The sequence below is a fragment of the Henckelia pumila genome, chromosome 2 (assembly GCF_033568475.1).
Source record: "Henckelia pumila isolate YLH828 chromosome 2, ASM3356847v2, whole genome shotgun sequence".
NCBI classification, from domain to species: Eukaryota; Viridiplantae; Streptophyta; class Magnoliopsida; order Lamiales; family Gesneriaceae; genus Henckelia; species Henckelia pumila.
Window position 1 is genome coordinate 79,000,682 of NC_133121.1, and position 22,291 is coordinate 79,022,972.

At 37.1% G+C, this 22,291-nt stretch overlaps 1 long non-coding RNA gene across 1 annotated transcript; it reads right to left on the reverse strand.

The window, feature by feature from the left end:
* Positions 1–19,338: 19,338 nt before the first annotated feature.
* On the reverse strand, positions 19,339–21,783 carry LOC140885041 (uncharacterized). Its single transcript, XR_012150789.1, has 2 exons — positions 21,403–21,783; positions 19,339–19,586 (listed from the first exon to the last, which is right to left on the reverse strand). It is a non-coding gene; the product is annotated as an uncharacterized lncRNA (long non-coding RNA).
* Positions 21,784–22,291: the final 508 nt, after the last annotated feature.

Below are 22,291 nucleotides of genomic sequence, written 5' to 3' on the forward strand. Positions count from 1 at the left end.
AATTTTCTGACATATTCTATGATTATTTATATTGAAAGAGAGTTTGCTTTAAACATACCCTCAAATTATATAATTGATGAATATCATACGTTAAAGAATCGTAGATCACAACTTCAATAGCATGGATGTATATCTATTCGGATCATTTTATATCTTGAAGTTATGAATTTTTTAATTTATTCATCGACATTGCATGATTGATTTAAGATATATTCATTTTATTTAAGCTTCATTAGTTTCTTGCAAGACGATGGATATACAAAATATTACATTGTCAAAATTTTTGTCAAAGGTTTTCGAATATTACGAGCTCCATAGAAAAATTATTAAAGATATTTTTTACGAGGAGCTTTTTGAGATTACAATGAGCAGGTATCTTACTCATAATTTTAATAGGTATGTATTATTTTGTTTCTAATAAAAAATTCTAGCTCGGTGGATTTGAAATCCGGACTCCGTCTTTTCAAGGGATTCAAAAGCAGCCTTATTTTGGCATTCTATTTATTATTTTAAGGTGTCTGGTGATTTTTAAAATATAAGGTTAAAATAAATAGATGACAAATAAATTTTGTGTGATGTAAGATAATTTTATTTCTATTTCGAAAATCATCAATTTTTATGTCACATGACAAGTTGTGACACCTAGTCATCAAATTCATATGAATTGTAGTGACCCGTCCCGGAATCACTTACTAACAGAGACTTTAAGAATGTAATTAAAAATTAAACAATCAATAATCAGAGAAAACTACGAAAACTTAAGACAAACACTAACCCGACAGAATACAACTGGTAAATAACTGCAAGCTAATTAATGTACAACCAAATCAAAACCCAAAAACAAGATGGTCAATCCTAACTATCTCTGTTGGCACCAATTGACTCCAAATCGAAACCCAAAAACAAAAGGGTCAATCCTAACTATCTCTGTTGGCACCGATTGACTCCACAACTCCATGGTCACCAACCAAAACAGGTCCCCTAACCTTGGAAACCTGCAACTGTCCCGTCGAATGGGGTGTCCAATAAAAATACACGGACGTGAGCTAACAATGCTCAGTACAGATGTATAAATATACACATGCTATAAATGCATAATGCAAGTAACACGTACCGGGAACATATCATCGATAGAACAATGCTCATTCAAAGGCGCCATTAAATGTAGTATGCTAGACCGTCGCATCATAAGGCACTACGATACCATAAACCTTGGAGATAACGGACCCAAATCCATGACATCCATCCATAAAATATAATGGGGATGAGCGACTCCTCTACAAGTAATATAAAAGGAAACAAGCTCAACATGATGATGCATGCAGCATAATATCCGTGCCATAATCAATACATATATTAGTAATGCCACATAAAACATGCAAACATAGGACATGCATACTCAACCAATATATCTCGAATAGTACGTCCGTATCTCAGAATAAGCAACTCAAGCAACCTAGCCACTCGGGTACTCGAGTCCAAGCCTATAACCGTATAATCACTATATCACTTATCGCTTACTAAAATCCTTAACTAGACTAATAGCTACTCACATAAGCTAATCAGAGTCTAGTAATATACATGCATCCGTCGTTAGCCCTTTGATGGCAATGACATCAAAACCTAGGTACAACTCCGCTACGATCCCGGTAGCGCCTCGCTATCGTCTGGCCTCCGAAATGACACCTAAAATGGCCTAAAATCCCATTAGAAACACCTAGAAACGAGAGATAGAAAAGGAAATGAGCAAGTGAAATGTGGTCTTGGCACCCCTATGAAAGAGTGGGTGCCCGGTTAGCCAACTTGTGGCTAAGGGCTTTTATGACTCTATGTATAAACAATCTTTGTTTAATATAATTTACATTCATTAATGGCATTTTCTTTGTCTTTCTTCATATTGTTATATTGTGATATACTATTGTTGCTTTGATAAAGACCTTGAATATACTATAGTGTAAGTAAGATGAGATAGTGAATAAAGAGAGATCACTATTATGAAACACATCTTATAGTCACTATATATTCTAAACAGTTCCTAGTCAATTGAGCCGTCCGCTAATAAGGATAAGGATCGCTCGAGATTGAGACTAGCATTTGTGATGCCAAGTACCATGTTTCATTGGTAATGGACATGGAGATGTTCAAAGCATGCAAATGGATATTCATATGATGAATGATCGAACTACCCTATTCGGACTTTCCAAGTGGTTATTACTTATCGAGTGGATAAAGTTCGCGGTTTTGGTTGTACATCATTAGTCCTTACTACTTGAAACATCATTGAGACTCTATATGCTGGGGTCATCAGGTGTCGGGATTGGGTACAATTACGACACATATAGGAGTCGATGCTTTGTTGTCAAGGATTCACCACATACTTGCGAGTGTGGATATCCTATGCGATCTGAGGAGATATTAGTGTGACGAATATCTGGCCAGAGTACATGATGTGTTTTAGGTTACTCGGTTTTCCTAGTAACACATGCGATGTCACTATTTGATCTCCAAGATGTAATGCATAGTTATCGAATCTCGAACGACTCTCGATGCACCAATGGTTGTTGATTCGATCGGGATATTTGGATGAAGGGACCGTACTGTACGCTAACCAAAATCTACTGGTTCTTGCAGGCGCTATCAGTGATACCTAGGGAATCATGGGGCGATGTTGCTAGACGCTCTTACCATGATTCGTTGGGCAAGTCGGAAATTGTTGTTCCGAGTCACAAGGAGTTGTGAGCCCACGGCTAGCTGTATCCCTGAACCATTGAGGGTCACACAAGTAATGGATTACTAAACCCCGTTGAGATAGTTAAATTTAAAGAGTTAAATTTAATGAAAGAGAAGTTGGACTTCTTAACTAAAAGGGAGTGGAATTTCCTAAAATGACATAGGGATGGGCATTTTTGGAAATCACTGAATTCGGATTCAGAAAAATTATCTTGACTTTAAAAGATGCAGAAATGGTTTCTGTGCACATTGGTAAAATCAGTTTATCAATCGGAGTCACGATGAATTTTATATTAATTTTTATAATAACAGGCTTGACATGTTGGGCTTAAGTTATGGATTGTGGGCCCTAAGGAGTTAGAGTCCTAATACAATTATAACTTAATCTAGTCTAGAAATTATCTATAAATACATGTGTAGTGTTCGAAAATCATTAGTTTTAAGTCTTGCAATTTTCGAATTACACATATTTTTCAAGAGGAATTTTCGAAAATCCTCTGCTCCCTTTTGAGATAATTCAGTCTGTAATTTTTGTGAAAAATTACATTCTGAATTGACAGATCAAATCTGTTTATTCTCTTCGATAAACATCTGATTGATTTCTAGTGCAATCAATCAAAGGGTTTTAGTTTTCTATTCGTGGACTTAATTCCGGAGGTTGATCGTGATAGTCATCGGTTCCCGGGATTTACAAGAAAAACAGATTAAATTCTGTTGGAGTCCATAATCAAGCCTTTTCTTGAATAGGTAAAATATTTAACTGTGCTAATTATTTTACTTGCAACAATTTTAATCGTTAGGATTTGATACCCACGATATGGAATCGTTCCATATCAAAAAATAAAATTTTTAAACTTCCTCTGCTCCGGGTATCACATCCGTGTGATCAGAGAACGCGTGTTCCAACACCCTATTTATAGACCACGTTTGGAACTATCGAACTCGCGATCGGAACTTCCGAACGCCTTCTGAGATTTCGATCGTGCTTACGATCTTTCTTCTTTGAATGTGTGTCCTTTGAATGGGCAACTCAGCTGCCGACAGAGTTTGGGACTACTAAACTGTGGGATCGGAGCTTCCGAACTCCACCCTGTCCAATCAGAATTCAAAAAACCCATATCTGGCTATCAGGAAACGTTCGGATCTTCTGAACTCAGGATCGGAGCTTCCGAATTGGTCGGAGCTACCGATCTCTGTCTCTAGCTTCCGAAGGGATCGAAACCACTGATCTTTACCTTGCAAAAGTTTAGATCTTCCAAACTGGTCAAACACTAGGAACCCTCCTGACTATTTTCGAACATCTTGAATCCGATTTTATATTAATTAATCTCATCCGAGAATTGCTTAATCATGTTTTAATCATTTTAAACATGTTTATGCAGTTAATTTATTATTTTTTGAAATCGGGTTACTACATTCTCCCCACCTTTAGAGATTTCGTCCTCGAAATCAGGTCTTAGTCAACCCTGAAAATGTACCCTCAACAAGATTCCCAAACTGTTTATTTCTCATTGATCTAAACCACGAGAAAAATTAACTTTAAGCAACCAAAGTACCTTTTCGGACATATACGATCTGGTATCTTACTGGACTACAACTTTCCTCGATGGTAAACGTAGGACTTAGTCTAATCTCATTCCCAAAATATCCTTGGAATTGTACCGTAACTGGCACTGGAATATTCTTTGCCAAGCATCTTCTGGCTAAAGATTTACGATGTCCTCAGTTAACTACTTAGCTAAGGCTAGAGAACACATTTATCCTACAAATCCCATATTCATCTGATGTGAGAACTCGTCCGCACAGGTAGAATCTGCTTTACTCTTGTTTCTTAACAACTTAATACAGTTTCTCTAACGTTATACTATTGAATACCAAAGCCAGTGCCACACTCTAGAAATCTCCATGGTTCAAGTTATAAACACCGCTAGCCGAGCCAACAAAACTCAATCATCGAACTTCCTAGTCACATGACCGAATTCAATGAACATCTAATTACCAAATACCTGAGCAAGAACACAAAATTTGTCTCATTCCTGAATTCCAAAAATTCACGTGGAAATTCCGTCAAATCACTATGCAGTATCTTAAAATCCTCAGGAATCTCGCAAAATATTCGGGCAACCACTAAATGATCTTCTGAAATCTTAGTCGATCTCGACGCATTGACAGTTGATATCAATATTTCATATCACACTAAGTCGAGATTCTTCTGATATCTAACTTATACCTCGATAATCGATGGTGGTGGTGCCTACTGAACTGTACCAAAATAATTTCGTTAGTTCTTTCATCACTATGGCTAGTAATACCGTCAAATAACACCAAAAACAGATAGTACGATTAGTCCTGCTAACTACTCACCTACCACCAATTCATACTGAAGGAACAGTATTGGTTTGCAAATCTGAGTTACTACAACTCTACTAGCAGTAGAATGCCTTTGCAGAATTGAAATCATTCAATGTAACGAGTTTGTAGTCAAAATCTGGAAACACTCACAGTCACCACGATAATTCTTGAGGTATTCGACATTCAACTATCACCTGTCGATATCAATCAAAAGGATAAGATACAATTCATTGTATCACCTTCCTGATCTGCCACTGATCCTGATATCTCCAGTGTAAGCAAAACCTTTCCTATTAGCTAACCGTACCAAAACTCTTATCTCAGAGTCAAACCTCTAAAAACAAATCTGAATTCATTCCTTTGACGTTACCGTCATTTCTTCGGTTACCTCTGAATAAACTATCTCCCAAAAACAAAGAAGAGTACCCCTAATACTACAGGCTAAATCATTATACCCAAAAAGATACCATCATTGCAAAAATGACAAGTCTCAGTCAAATTACCCGCACAATGACAACGTCATTGTCCACAATCTCACCTGTCTCTTCAGACATAAACATTCAGGTTCGTACCTGAAAATACAATCTATAAAACTATTGAATGATCATGTCAGTTAGTACAACCCCTGGTACTAATAATCCGAATCGAATGGTTGTACCTGTCATACGATTCAAGACAGTAGTCCCAGTATTCAAAGCAAGAATACAGTTATTTCTTACTGGCAAAAGTAAGTCTCATCTGGTCCTGACTCACTCATCTAGATGAATGCCAACGAAAACATCTTATATTGTGAAGTTCTCAAAACTCTGTCGCAGTCTAGTTAACTCCCGAATCGAATATGTCAAAGCAATCACATCAATGATCTAGCGCATCAAAACACTCCCGGAAATTCAGCGACAGAAATCTCGCCAGACCCAAAAACTAGGTCTTAGCCGCTGTCGACTCCCACATCTGATCACTTAATGTTATCCTGCTAGAATCCATTGAAACAATTACACTTGTTCTCACAATGTCGCAGCTCCGAATCTCACGAAGAAACTGCAAGAATTTAATCTCATCACCGAGCAATTCATTTCTTGAGTGAACCAATAGATCTCACGTAGCTAATCTTGAAAATACTCGGCTCACTCATCAGTGTACTAATCTGAATTATTGTTAAGACAACTGACATCATTGCAATTCACAAGGTCTCACTCCGAACAGAATGCAGCTCTAATTATCAAATCTGATCGTACTAAAGTTCCCACGACCAAACATCTAATCTCTTATCATTTACAAGGATATTCATTTTCTATCAATAATAAAAATCACTGAAATCTTTATGAGTGTAAACACTCTAATGATGTGCGATATAAATCTCCCAAGGATAATCTCCCCTCGTCAAGTTCTAAAGCACAACTAGCTCCCAGAACTCTTATCATCATCACTAGTGTTTACAATTCCACTATGACATAACTGAAAGTCATTTTACAACAAATGTATCATCTACTGATAACAATTGACTGCGGCTCATATCTATTCTCAAAATATCAATCAAGTTTGGCCAACCGTCCTCGTTCCCTGATTCCTACTGGAATATAATACTATTGATCACCATATTCTGGATTTAGAGTTCCTTTGATCAATTAATGAGATTACTATTTCCCAAGAATGCTGAAATCACAGAAATTTTATAACAAAGATTCATCCTTCCTACCTCTGATAGAGTCAGACGATAACGACAAGTAACCACTAGTACGAATCCTGTACCCGATTGAATTTAATCACCAGAACTATCCCAGTCCAATCTACGATGGCACTGCATTGCCTACTTAGTTCTGAAATCATTTTTGTTAAGGAATCATCCTCTGTCTATGTCAATACTATCAAGAGAAAACCTTAATCCGTATATCAGACTAAATCAGATGATAACTATACTAAAATCCCTTGGTATTATCCCAGTACTAAAATTAAATCAAATGAATTCTGCTATCACTAAAAATACTCCTGGTAGTTATAACCCTTGCTACGATTGCGTAAAACATCAAGACTGAGGTAGCCTTCCCTGAAAGCCCATCTGGAATAAAATCCTTTCAGAAAACACCGACATAGGGTAGCTCTTCCTCACCCATCTCAATAAAACCAGCACAGTCCACAACACCTGGTATAGATCACTACCGCGCCCCTGATGAAACACATCATCCCTGACATCAACTTCAAAGTCATATGCTTACCCAACCATTCTAGTGAAACACCTAGAACTAATCACATGAAAAGTACTTACAATCAGATTACTTAATAATCTATGAGTCATAATAGTTGAATACTAATCAACTAAAAATAATTGCTAGAATCCATCAAATCATCCAATACTGAAACATTAAACCATTGAACCCGGTTTAATACAATCCTTATTACAAATGATTAGTTACAACCACTAAGAAATTCCCAAAAGTTTAGAATCAATAATACAATGATTCACTTTGCTTACAGCAGAAATATTTACAATCTGAATAAATGCGAAAATCTTACATTCCGTCTAAATACCTCGTACAACTCACTGTCGTATGTATCTTGGCATCTACTGATCTTGAACGTGAGATTTCTCGTTTGCCTCTACCAAGCGTCCGTGCAGACTACTGGCAGAACATATTCCTCCCAAGATCTACAAGACCTTACTAATATACCAGATCCTTCAAATGTTGTGGGGTCCATTTATCTGGTAGAAGAGGCAGAACCTTCATGAAAATCTCTCCAACTACTTGTGGAGAATCTTCAAAGGTTACTCCTCCGATCTGGAGATGAGTGGAAACGATGTTCCATGCACTCCAACCAATCCTCTACAATCTCCAGTGTCACATTTCTTATCAATGGTTTAGGCACCAACCGAAAAGATCTGCGCATACCAAACTTATGACGACTGCTTTGGTGATGATGATCTTGGAGATGCCTCTGGTCTCTGCCCCAACTTTCGTCACTATCATACCATCATCGTCTTCGATTCCATCTATTACTATAATGTCCCAATGAAAATCAAAGATCTAATGCATGCTCTAATACCATAAATGTAGTGACCCGTCCTGGAATCACCTACTAAAAAAAACTTTAAGCATTCAATTAAAACTTAACAATAAATAATCAGAGAAAACTGCGGAAACTTAAGACAAATACTAACTCGGCATAATACAACCGGTAAATAACTGAAACCCAATTAATGTACAACCAAATCGAAACCTAAAAATAATAGGGTCAATCCTAACTATTTCTGTTGGCACCAATTGACTCCACAACTCCCTGGTCACCAACTGAAACTGATCCCCTAACCTGGGAAACCTGCAACTGCCCCGTCGAATAGGGTGTCCAATGAAAATACACAGACATTAGCTAACAACGCTCAGTACAGATGTATGAGTATACACATACTATGAATAAATAATGCAAATGAAAGGTACCGAAAACCTATCATCAATAGAACACTGCTCAGTCAAAGGAGCCATGGTATGTAGTGCGTTGGGCCGTCACATCAGGAGGCACTCCCATACCATAAATCATGGACATAACCGGACACAAATCCATGGCATCCATCCAAAAAATATAATGGGATTGAGAGACTCCTCTACAGGTAATATCAAAGGAAACGGGCTCAATGTGATGATGCATGCAGAATAATATCCGTGACATAATCAATGCACATATCATTAATGCCACATAAAACATGCAAACATAGGACATGCATACTAAACCATGGTATATCGGATAGTACGTCTGTACTTCACAATAAGAAACTTAAGCAACCTAGCCACTCGAGTACTCGAGTCCAAGCCAATAAGTATATAATCACTATATCACTTATTGCTTACTAAAAGCCTTAACTAGACAAATAGCTACTCACAGAAGCTAATCATAGTCTAGTAATATACTAGCATCCGTCGTTATCCCTTTGATGGCGATGACCTCAAAACCTAAGCACAACTCTGCTACGATCCCGGTAGCGCCTCGCTATCGTCTGGCCTCCGAAATGATTCTTAAAATGACCTAAAAGCCCATTAGAAACACCTAGAAACGAGAAAGAGAGAAAAAAATATATGAGCAAGTGAAATGAGGTCTCGACACCACTATTTATTCGGAACTTCCGAACGCACTTCGGAGCTTCCGATCGTGATTCCGATCTTTCTCTTCCAAACATGTGTCGTTTGATAGGACTACTCAGCTACCGACAGAGTTCGAAACGAAACTATAGGATCAGAGTTTTCGAACTCCACCCTGTCCAATCACAATTCAGAAAGCCCATATCTGGCTGTCGGGAAACTTTCGGATCTTCCGAATTCAGGATCGGAGCTTTTGAACTGTCCGGAGCTACCGATCTACCACTCTAGCTTCCGAAGGGATCGGAACCACCGATCTTTACCTTGCACAAGTTCAGATCTTCCGAACTGCTCAAACACTAGGAACCCTCCGGAACATTTCCGAACATCCTGAATCCGATTTTATACTAATTAATCTCATTCGAGAATTCTTTAATCATGTTTTAATCATTTTAAACATGCTTTTAAATTTAATTTCTTATTTTTGAAAATCAGGTTACTATATGAACAAAGGTTTTTTTGGCAAAAATCATATCAAAATTACTTTAAAAAATGATAAACATGCTGGTTTAAGACTGTAATATGACTATATAGCGGACTAATTAAATCACAAAAGGACAAACAAAATGGAATAAAAACAATTTTCCTGTAGTATGAGCGACAAAAAATCGATTTTTGTGTGTACATAGGTTACTATGTGATTAATATAAGACATTTGATGTACAAAGTGAGCATGAGGTGGAACCATGAATGGGCATTTTATCAATCATAAAAAGTTGTAAATTTTTTTAAAAAATTGCTCCTTTTATGGCTCCTTATCAATCATGAGTTTAAAATAAAATTAATTTTAATTGTGTTTTTAACATACTGTTTGGTTAGTATAATAAGATGATTGAATGAACTACAATTGAAGTGAAAAACAAAAAAATTAAAAATTATGGACAATTAAAATAGTATGATGACAAATATTTTGCATTATAAAAATGTTTTTATAAAAGTAATTTTTACAAAAAAAATTTATATAATGTTTTAACGTTAAATAAATATGCATTATGAGAAATATTCTATAAAAATATTTTTATTGTTAAAACTAATATATTTTGATTTACATAATTGTCTTCACTTCTAAACACATAAAAAAAATGCATCTCAATTGTTCTTTCAAAACTAAACTTGAAGAATACTTTAAAAAAAATAATTTTCAAAAAGATTTTAGAAAATCTTGCTCAAACACATACTTTACTTTTTTTAAAGATACAAAACAATAAAAGTGTTTTAAAATAATTGTCCAAATGAAATCTTAGTTCTTGTGTTTTGTTTAAATTCATCTTATATCATCTTAGAAAATGAGGGATTTGAATAAAAAATTATATTTACTATACACAAGGTAAGGTCCAAAATCCACAAAACCCACTCACGGAGATTTATTTAATTAGTATTGAAAAAATTATTGTTTAAATGTTTAGATTATGAGATTTTATGCAAAAAAAATTAGTTTCATGTTTTTTATGTATGTGTTTAATTTCGATGACCCAGGAAAACGAGACTGGGTTATGATCAAGGTTTACGTAATTTTAATTCAAAAGGTGTTTATTGTACATATTTTTATTTTAAATATGTGCTTAGTATTTAATTTCAAAGTCTAGAAAAGTAAAAATTTAAAAATTTAGTATTTTAAGTTAAGGGGCTAGCTTTCGGCTCATAGTTTTACTGCCAAACTTTACGTCAAAATATTTTATCCCTTTCCCTTTCCCTTTCTCACTCAAGCGGTCGCCACTCTACCCTCTCCCCTAACCCTTTTTTGAAAAATCTGCACACCTTGAATGAAAGTATTTTCATTCGTTCGTTTAAGGCCAGATCGTATCCCCAAGTCCGAATTTCTCCCTACCGACGAATAAAGGTAAGTATATACAATTTTTGAATCATCATCAAGCAATAGTATGTATTTTGATATGTATTCTAATGTATATGTTCCCATTTTTTCAAGGAATTTGTATGATTTTGAAGGAACGTTGTGTGATGGAATGTATCTCATGAAGCGTAAGCCGTTCTCAACGATTTGTGAGTATGATTTGTGTGAAAGGGTTTCAAAAAGGAGTCAAGTTCAGAATTTTGTGTTGAGTTGTGTTTTGATACGTTTTTGTGTTCAATCACTTAGAGGATGAGTCGTTTCATGAGTTCTTTGTCGTGTTTTGAAATGTATTCATGGTTAGATATCGGTTGTCAAGAGTGTGTGTGTATGAAGGTTTTAGAAGCAAAAAGGTTGAAGAAAACCCCTGGCCGCGTCTTCCTGAAAATGCAAGTATACCGCATCGAGCTAGGACTTTCGTCATCATGTCTGTAAGATTTATGCTTTAAAAGTTAAATTTGTTCGTTTATTTATGTTTTGATTATTTATTGATTACATGAAAAATCGTGAGTTGGTGATGTGGATGATATTGGACATTTAGGAATATGGTTGCTCGTAGGAACCCCGACGCCAACGATCAGAACAACCAATTTTTGGTTGGCTAACCGCACTGTTGCAAGAGCAGAGCCGTGATCAAGGGGAACAGATCCAACGACTGCTACAGGCTTAGGCGAGCAATGGAGCACCTGGCCGCTCTGTTGGTACTACAAATCCGATATTTTAGCAGTTCAAGGATCTGGGGCCTAGTGAATTCAAGGGTACTTCTAATATTATTGTGTTTGAAGAGTGGGTCAGGTCGTTGGAGACTATCTTCATGTTCATGCAGTTGACCAATGCAAACAGGTGAGGTGTGTATTCATGTTCCGAGACAATGTCCGTATCTGGTGGCAAAGGGTATGTTCGATGGTGAATATCGAGACACTTACGTGGAATGGTTTCAAGGAGGAATTCTATGGGAAGTACTTCACCATTAACACCAGGAAAAAGCTGGCAAGAGAATTTGGAGCTTCGTCAAGGCAGCATGTTAGTGGCCGAGTATGTGAAGAAGTTCGAGAACGGACGTTACTTTGTGCCCTTGATCGCAGAAAGGCCAGATGAAGAGCTGAAGCTTTCCATAGAGGGTTTGAATGTGATTGTTCTGCATGATGTCAGACTGAGCCGAGCCACCATGTACCGTAAAGAAGTGGATCAGGAGTTGTTGTCCAAGAGAGATATGAACGATATAGTGAAGGAGACATGGAATAATAGGACAGGTTACCAAGGCCGATATTAAAAAGGGCCAAACAAGAAGAGTCTGTTCCTAGCGCAGTTTCAGTGGAAGCCACAACAGACTCAGACACATTCGCGACCTCAAGGCCCGCGACCAGCAGTGGGTGCTGTACCCCAAACCGATAATCGAGAATCATTTCCCAAGTGTAGGAATTTCCATCCTGGCTAGTGTATATTGGGCTCCAATGCGTGCTTTCTGTGCAAGAAGATGTGACATTATACTAAGGATTGTCCCCAATCCAAGGAGCCAACCTAGGGACAAGTGTTTGCTATGACACAAGAGCAAGTGGATCTGGACACTGCCATTATCACATGTATGATTTTTATTGCTAATTTACCCGCTCATGCATTAATTGATTCTGGAGCGATCCATTTCTTTATGTATGTGGATTTTGTTGCAAAGTTAGGAATCACACTTGATAGATTGTTTATGGGGTATAGTTTTTCTTACCTTCTGGTGGAGAACTGCGAAGTAGCATGATGCGATCATGAATAGCTCGCAAGTAGATCAAGTGGCAAGGAAAGTTCGAGATCCATTGGAGTTGCCACGTGGACCAATAACGAAGAACCGAGCTAACAAATTCAAGAAGACACTTCAAATATTGATGTTAAATTATCAAGATGGGTTTGGAACACTTGAAGACCAGTTTGGAAGTTGTCTATGCGTTATTAGAGTATTAAAGATGAGAGAAGTGAAGAAAATAATTTTGGGACAGAAGACGTCACGCCCAAGTGCCATATTCTGCCGCTCGAGCGAGCCTCATAAAAAAACTTTCGGGCAGAGACTTTCTCGCTCGAGCGCGGGTTCTTACCACTCGAGCAAGCCCGGAAGAAATTGCGGGGCATAGTACATCTTGCTCGAGTGCAAGTTTCTACCACTCGAACGAGCTGGATTTTTCGAGAAAAACACACACTTTTGCATGTTTGTGTGTGTTCGTGATTTAAGTCTTACTTTTGATATTTTTGTCTATTTTAAGTGTTTTAGACCTACTAGAAAACTTTATAGATGATATCTTTGATATCTTTAGGCAATATTTTGCTATATATTTTATTTTTTGATTGTAAACTATAAATACTTTGTTTATTTTCATTAATAATAATTCAAATTCAGTTTATACACAATATTGAAATTCTCTCAAGAATTTTCTTCAAAGCTTTTTTTTGGTTATTCAAATCAAACTTTTCACAGTTTAATTACTTGAAAATGTTTTTCGATTGATTTCTTACTGAAGATTGTCAAATACGAGTTATCTGAAAGTTTTCTTTGGTTTCGATTGTTCGTGATTTCTGTTGTTAATCGTTTTTTCGATTAAATGTGGAAATCCAAATTTTATCTGTAAGGTCCAAAAGTCCACTAGCTTAATTATAATAAATTAATTAATTATATGAGTTATTGCATGTTATTTTAAATATATATAATTGTTATGTTTAAATTATGCGAATTATGTTGATGCCTGAGAATCCTTATGTGATGTGATGTGATTTTTTTTAATGTTTATGTTAGTATTTAATTTTGGATCGTAGAGACGAGCCTAGCCTTAGAACAAGTTAAGAAAAATATTTTAAAATAAAGTTTGATTGGATGCAGTGTATTTTATTTATTAAGAGAGAGTAAAATTTTTAAAGGGCTTTTATTTGTAACTAATGGGCCGTGTTAGGAACCCATTAGTCACAAACGGTTTAAGCGTTCAAAATTTCTTCTCTTTTCTATCATTTGAACGCTCTCTTTTCTCTCAAATCTCTCTCATCAAACGTTGCATCAAGGCTAGGGTTCTTCAGAGTCTTGAGGTTAGATCGTCATACCGCTCAGGTTAATTCCAATCAATCGATTCAGGCAAGTTTTTATCGGTTTGAAACTCATTCAAGAATATAGCTATTTTAAATATTTAAACCCTATGTTTAATATTAATTAGCTATGCATATTTCTTGATGATTCATGAATATATATTATTAATTGTGAAACGTGAGGCGTTCCTAATGTTTTCGGTACAAGTTTGATGAGTTGTAAAGACTTAAATGTTTGAAATCCAAGTTTTGAGTTTGAGTATGTTGGGTATGGATTTCTGGTTCAAATCTTTAAATTAATGGAATGATGAATGAGTTTTGAGGTGTTATTTGAAGGTTTATCAGAGTTTTGAATTGTTTTTCCAAGGTTCAAGAAGATTGGCCGAATTAGGAACCCAAAAATCTGATTTTCGTGAAAGCTGTTCACATGCCAGAATTTTTAATTCGCGAATGTCCAGACCCTGGAAGGGGGTCCGGGTGCCCTCTGTCCCTAAAAATTGAAATTTTGTTGTGCACGGATGTTGGCACGGGGTCCGCCCCATCTGGACACGGGTCCGTGCAAGGGTCCGGACAAGGGTTCGGAATGCCTTTGTCCCAAAATTTTTAACCTTTGTTTTAAGGGTCCTAAATTCATGTTCATGTTATTTTAAGATGTCTTAAGTATATTTAGGAGGTTTTATGCAAACATATCAAGTTTTGATTGTCCGTGACGGACGAAACGACTCACGTGGACCAAATATACTTTGTAATGTAAGCTATGTTTTCAACCTTCATGAAAACTATTTTTCCATGAAAATTATGAAATGTAGGAAGTATTTTATGCATGAAAGGTTCTCACATTGGTTTATGCATGAACGATGTTGTTTTATGAAAATTATGTTGGAAGGAATAATGATGATGTGCATTAAGCATGATATGATACGACGAACGTTACGATGTATGGAAACGATTTTTGATGATTTATGCGTCTTGTGGTGATTACATGGGGTATGCACTTCGGGATGAGATTCGGAGCGGCTATCCAAACATGGCTCACGGGATGGTTATACGGAGTATGCACTTCGGGATGAGCTCCGAAGCGGCTATCCAAAGAATGAAAGTTACGGGAGTAATGCCATATGCTTGTTGATCAACAGAAATTTATGAATGGCTCATTATGACGGTTTCCACACTACTCATACTTCATCACCTCAAATATTTCTTATGTTATTGCTACATAAAAGTTATGCTTATTGCATGAATGTTTAAATAATATTTTCTCTTTTAATATTCTTTTTATGCATTTTCTTGCTGGGTCTTTAGACTCACTATACTTGAATGTTGCAGGTAACGATGATGTGAAGGCATTCATTGATGATTATGTGAGAGGACATGAAGAAGAGGCAGGGGTCGGTCCATCGGGCAATGCATGAGTGCGAATGCTTTTGAATGGAAGTTGTTTAAAACATTTTTAGTTGAGGAGAGGAAAATAAGTTTTGAATTTTGAGATTTATGGCCATGTTTGGCAAAAAACTTTTAGATGTCGTTTCTTTATTGTGCATTTTTAATACGCACATTCTTAATAAAGAAGATGATGCTTCCGCAAAGTTTTGATTTTTCCCTAAATTTTAAGTATGTATGTTGAGTAACGTTTCAATGTAAAATTTGGGACGTTACATTATCTTTTGTTTGTCTTCGATATTTTTCAGGCAGTTTTACTTGTTTTAAAGATTGGAAAAAACACTTTGAATCTTTTGTTTATTGATTGGATGGTGTGATTTAATTTATAATCGTGTTTGCTTATCATTCTCAAGATAATTCATATCATTTGGTATGAAAGCGAAAGTTTTTGAGACAAAGTAAGTATCGTTTCAATAACTTCTAATCTTCTCTGTTCGTTCTTCGTCCTTCTTCGCCCGTTCTTGTTTTCCTTCGTTTGTTATGTCAGTCTTGTTGCCCAAGCTTCTTTTCTTGTGCTACAAGTTATTTTCAAAAAAAAAATCGGTCAAAAAAATTTTGAGAGGGACGAAATTTGTCAAAAAAAAAGTGAAAAAAAAGTAATTTATGGCCAATTCCTTTGTATTTGTTCATCCTTTGAGTGCGAGTCAAAGTCAGTGTCCATAAAATTCCATAATTGTTTGTGCAATCTTTGTGAGTCAATTTTCAAGCGTCTAAGAGATTTTAAACTTGAAGGTTTGATCCTTTACTCTACAAAGCAAAGCCTTACCACAAATTTGAGTGAAAAAAGGAGTGTTTGAGTGATTTATTTGGAGTGAACTGTGAGAATTTGTTTGAGAAAATTTTATTACTAACATTTTCTTGTAGATATAATGAATGCTAATAAAGATGCTATTGAGAGTGTGAACCAAGAAATTTCCAATGTTCAAATGGATGTGTTGATGGGGAATTTGACTAAGATGATGAGGTCGGAGTTAGAACCTCTTTATGAACGGATGAGTAAGTTGGAGGAGAGTAGTGGTAGTGATAGTAGGAGTAAAAGTAGGAAGGTGGATGATTTTGAGGATGGTGAAGAGAGTTTTGATGAAAATTGGGATAGGGAGAGATGAGTACATGGGGGTAGGAATAGGCGATGAGCAGTGTGTGGGAAATACACCGAGGGGAATAGAGAAGATAAGAATATTAGTAGCATTAAGATGAAAATTCCAACGTTTCATGGGAAGTCTGATCCGGAGGCATATCTGAAATAGGAGAAGCGTGTGGAGTTTGTGTTTGATTGTCATCACTATTCTGATTTTAAGAAAGTGAGGTTGGCAGTGGTTGAGTTTGTTGACTATGCATTAATTTGGTGAGATCAATTATAGTGACCACTAGAAGGAGGTGTGGGGAGCAGCCTATTGAGACGTGGGATGAGATGAAGCGCGTCATGAAGAAGCGGTTTGTGCCTAACCATTATTATCGTGATATGTTTAGGCGTTTTCAGACTTTGAAGCAGGTGTCTAGGAGTGTGGAGGATTACTACAAGGACTTGGAGACCACGATGACCCGGACCAATGTTGAGGAAGATAATGAAGCTACAATGGCTTGATTTTTGTGTGGCTTGAATTGGAAAATCCAAGACCAAGTGGAGCTTCGTCACTGTTTTGATTTGGATGAGATGGTGCAGACGACCATGAAGGTGGAGCAATAGCTCAAGAGGAGAGGAGCTGGTCGAGTACCTACTGGTGGGGGGTCGTCGACTTCTTGGCGTCCGAACGTTGCAAAACGGGAGGATAACAAGCCGGTGTCCAAACCAAAATCTGACACCAAATTGAAGGTGCCAAAACAAGTAGTAAAAGGTACATCTGAAACTTCTAATGTTCGGTATAGAGATATTAAATGTTTTAAGTGTCAAGGTATTGACCATATTTCTAGCCAATGCCCAAATAAGAAATTGATGATTATTAATGTTTGTGGTGATGTGGAGTCTGAAAGTGATGAGGGAGAGGAAAATTATAATAATATGTCTGCGTCGGTAGATTCTGATGATGAGGATGGGTTTGGGGCTGTTGTTGGTGAATTATTGGTGACTAGGAGAGTGTTAAATGCACAACCTAAGGAGAAGGAAGAGAGCCAGAGAAAAAATCTTTTTCATACTCGTTGTTTTGTGAATGGGAAGGTGTGCAGTCTTATTATTGATGGGGGTAGTTGTACGAACGTGGCGAGTTGCGAGCTTGTGAAAAAATTGGGGTTTCCTATTTTAAAGCATCCTCAACCATATAGGTTGCAATGGTTTAATGACTGTGCAGAGGTGAGAGTTAACAAGCGAGTTGTGGTGCCATTTTCTATTGGCAAGTATGTTGATGATGTTTTGTGTGATGTAGTCCGTATGCAAGCGTGTCATATTTTATTGGGAAGACCGTGACAGTTTCATAAAAGAGTGGTGCATGATGGCTTTAAAAATAAATATTCTTTTGTAATAAAAAAAGAGTCTATTGTATTGTTGCCTAAGAATCCAAAGCAAGTGTTGGAGGATCAAATGAAAAATAAAAAGAGAGATGAAGCCGAAAAAAAGAGTGAACAAAAAAGTGAGATGACCTTAAAAAAAAGAATGATAAAAAGAGATGAAAAGAAAATTGAGTGAAAAGATGCCGAGAAAAAAATATGCATGGCCCAAAAGAGTGAGTTGAGAGATGTTTTGAATTCCCATGTTCCACTTATGTTGATGATTTATAAAGAGGTACTCCTTAACACAAGTGATATAGCCGAATATCTTCCGAGCTTTGTTATTTCTATTTTGCAGGAGTTCGAGGATTTATATCCGAAGGAACTACCTCAAGGATTACTACCTTTGAGGGGTATTGATCACCAAATCGACTTGGTACCCGAAAGTGCATTGCCGAATCATCCAGATTATTGGAGCAATCCGGAGGAAACCAAAGAGCTACAACGGCAGGTAAGTGAACTTGTAGATAAAGATTTTGTGCGTGAGTCGATGTCACCATGTGTTGTACCTGTGTTGTTAGTACCTAAGAAAGATGGATCTTGGCGTATGAATGTTGATTTTAGGGCTATAAATAACATTACCATCAAGTATAAACATCATATTCCTAGACTAGATGATATGTTAGATCAGTTGCATGGTGCTAGTGTGTTTAGCAAGATTGATCTTAAGAGTAGTTATCATAAAATTAGGATGAGAGAGGGAGATGAGTGAAAAACTGCGTTAAAAAAAAAATATGGTTTGTATGAATGGATGGTTATGCCTTTTGGTTTAACTAATGCACCTAATACTTTTATGCGTCTAATGAATGATCATGTGGGGCATTTGAGAGTTGTATTAATCACATTGTGTGCTGAACATTTAAATGCTAACCTGAAAAAATGTGTTTTGTACAAACAAACTCGTATTTCTTGGTTTTGTTGTGAGCGCACAAGGTGTGAGAGTTGATGAAGAAAAGGTAAGCGTCATTCGAGATTGGCCGACGCCTACGTCAATTGGTCAAGTTCGAGTTTTCATTGGCTTGCGAGTTTTTATAGGAGGTTCGTGAAGGATTTTAGTACATTGGCAGCACCCATGACTGCGGTTGTCAAGAAAAATGTTCAATTCCATTGGAGCGAGAAGCAAAAGAAGTCTTTTTGAAACGACCCTAACCACTACTAAATAATAATTAAATAAAATACGGGTTTTCAAAAATTTTCGGCATGACCTATTTGTTTAAGTAAAAACCCACCTGTCTCAGACAGCAAACAAAATAAAATGGAAGAAATAAATAACCGACGATACAAGTAAACTAAACCGAGAAAAGAACGAGAACCCAAGAGAGAGATTCGACATAAAAAATATCCAAAAGTTTAAAAAATCTAATGTTTACAAGCCCAAATCAATTCTAACAAAACATTACATAAACATTTGACAAATAAGCAAAATAAATGTTTCATAACATATAAATTAGAATGACTATGCGGAACACTAGCATAGGTCGGAGGGATGTGTCGTGCCCGCATCACAGTCCACTCGATAGTCTTGTCCCTCAATCTCAATGATAACGTAAACCTGCCTGAAAACAAATAAGTGTAGTGAGCCTAACAGACTCAGCAAGAATATGAGGTGGGGTTGGGGGGGAGTGAGCCTAACAGACTCAGCAAGAATATGAGGTGGGGTGGGGGGGGGGGGTGGGGAAATAACGAGTACTACGTAAATACAAGCACACGCAGATTAAAAATAGCTTGATAATAAAATATTTTGTGCCCTTAATTTGAATAAAATATACTTCTAAAATGGGAGAACATGAATATAACATATGCATGGCTACGTCATTTATAATCAATGTAACTGCATAAACTGTACTGAAACGTAGTCATAAAAACTGTGAACTGAACTATGAACTTAGATCCTTGATTGTGACTCTGTGATTTCGATCATGATCATGGCTGCAGTGCACTATGCCGCAAGGAAGTCAGGATATCAATCAACTCGTCTTGCCCTATGGGTGGTAAAAAAGCCAAGATTTCTCCCAGCCCCACGCATTACACATGAATAGTTGGTAAGGGAAGCTAAACGTCTCCAGCCCCACACATTACACATGAATAGATGTAGTCACAATCATCTCACTTCGTTCAAAATATTTTCTTTCCTTCTTGAATATTGGGCTTAGCATGCATATGTAAATATGACGTACATGTAAATGTTAATCAATAATCATGCATATGACTCACACATGGATGATCGGGATGGTAATTTAGAAAACAAACCAAAGGATGGAAAAACTAAACCATAATGTAGCGCTTAAGGCAAATTGGAGCGGTTCGCCCGTAAAATTTGTAACTTGCTCGATTCTTAATCAAAAAGGATTCCGCTTGAAATCACGAGTCCATGACACTTAGAACTAAGCTAGGAAATCATCCTCGGATTTTATTTCCTAAGCGATCATTTTATGAAAAATCAAATTCTAGGCAGCAGCCCCTTTGGCTTCAAGAATTCTGCACCTAATCAATTAAAAATCTAGAACTCGACCAAGAATTAACCGAATTGATTCCCGTTTGATCCGACATAATCCCGACATCTAAGACAAGTTCCAGACCCAAGCCCATAACAAAATTCCACTTTTAACCCTGCCTTAGTTATACATTTCCGGACAGCCCCAACACTAAGAAAAATCTGCACAAGACCCCTTCTTGTATTTAACCAAAAACTTAGCTATGAAACCTCCCATGATCCAAGCTACTAGACTAGGACCAAGACCAATGCATTAGACTCATTTCCAACTCTAAACCAGCCCCTTCTCAAGCCTAGAACATCCCGACAGCAGCCCCCCAGCCACCATCATAACCGAGCCCATTTCCCTTCAACTTCGAATGCCCCTCAAACTCAATCTTCATGCCAACCTCAAGCCATCTTAGACACTACCATGTGAACTACATTTCACCCATGGTAGTCCCTAATTCACCATCCAAATCAACACAGTAAAACACCAAATATTCGAACACATGTCATGTAGAAAAAATTTGAAAAACATTCTAACATGTGCTATGTAGAAATTCTGGGCAACATTCGAACCACATGCCAAGTAAAAATCTGAAAATTCGAACCAACATGCTAGGTGCGTAATCTGGAAATCATTCGAACACAAGCCATGAATTTTTTTGAAAATTCGAACCAACATGCTAGGCTTATTTTCTGAAAATTTCGAATGCAACAAGACATTCATGACAACACCAATACAATTGAAAACATAAATCTATAAGCCATAACAGCAAGAACTTTCTGAAAATTTTCGAAGAACAGGGCAGCTACATATATTACGAAAATGGCATGAAATGCAACACACAAGATGAGCTAATCCACAAGGTGAAGCAAGAAATCTATATCCTTGCCTAGCTAGGAAAAATCGAATGAACAGGAGCTCGAATGAGCTATGGCCGATGCGAGCTGGGATGGGACTGGAAACCGAGCTCACAAAGAACAGAGAAGCACCACCAGCTTGCCAAGGAGGAGCTTCGCCTGAAAGAGGAGCTGCTGGCGGCGGAAAGCTTGAAGGGAATGGAGGAGCCGATGGGTTGGAAATGAGTTGGAATGGAGCTGAAATCGAGCTCAATGGAGGAAGGAAATCTCGACCAGCTCGCTAAGGAGCTGCCTCACCGGAGATGGAAGCTGCTGGCGGCGACTTGAAGAAGAAGAAGACGCCGATGGTTGCTTGGGAGAGAACTAGGGCAAGTCGTGTATATGTTGGTGTGTGTTAGGTGTGAGATTGAGTGGGGTTTGAGAGTGATTTGGGGCTAGGGTTTTGTATTTAAGTTTTAAGGGTGTAAGTAAAGGTGTATCTATAGAAAGAAAATGTGAGTGTATGTATTTTAGGGAAAAGTGCTACACACTTTTAAAAAGTGCCAATCCAAAATAGCAACTAGGAAATTAAAAATCAACACTTTAAATATTTTGATGTCACAGCGATAAATAAAATATTTAAATAATAAACAGAGCGATTAAAATAATTTAAACAAACTTGACGAACGATTAAAAGTAGGGGAGGAATCGGGTCGGGACCCGTCCCGTAACCCCCTTACCCGATTCCCGTCCCGATAGGAATTGAGATATTTTTTTCTCCCGATCCCGCATCCGAGAAGTGTCGGGACCCGAATGTTCGGGATCCCGAACATTCGGGATCCCGTCGGGTCGGGAGAGGGTAATCCCGAATAATATTTTTTTTTAAAAAAATTATATGAAAATATTTTTTTTAAAAAAATTATGAAAAAAATCAAACAATTT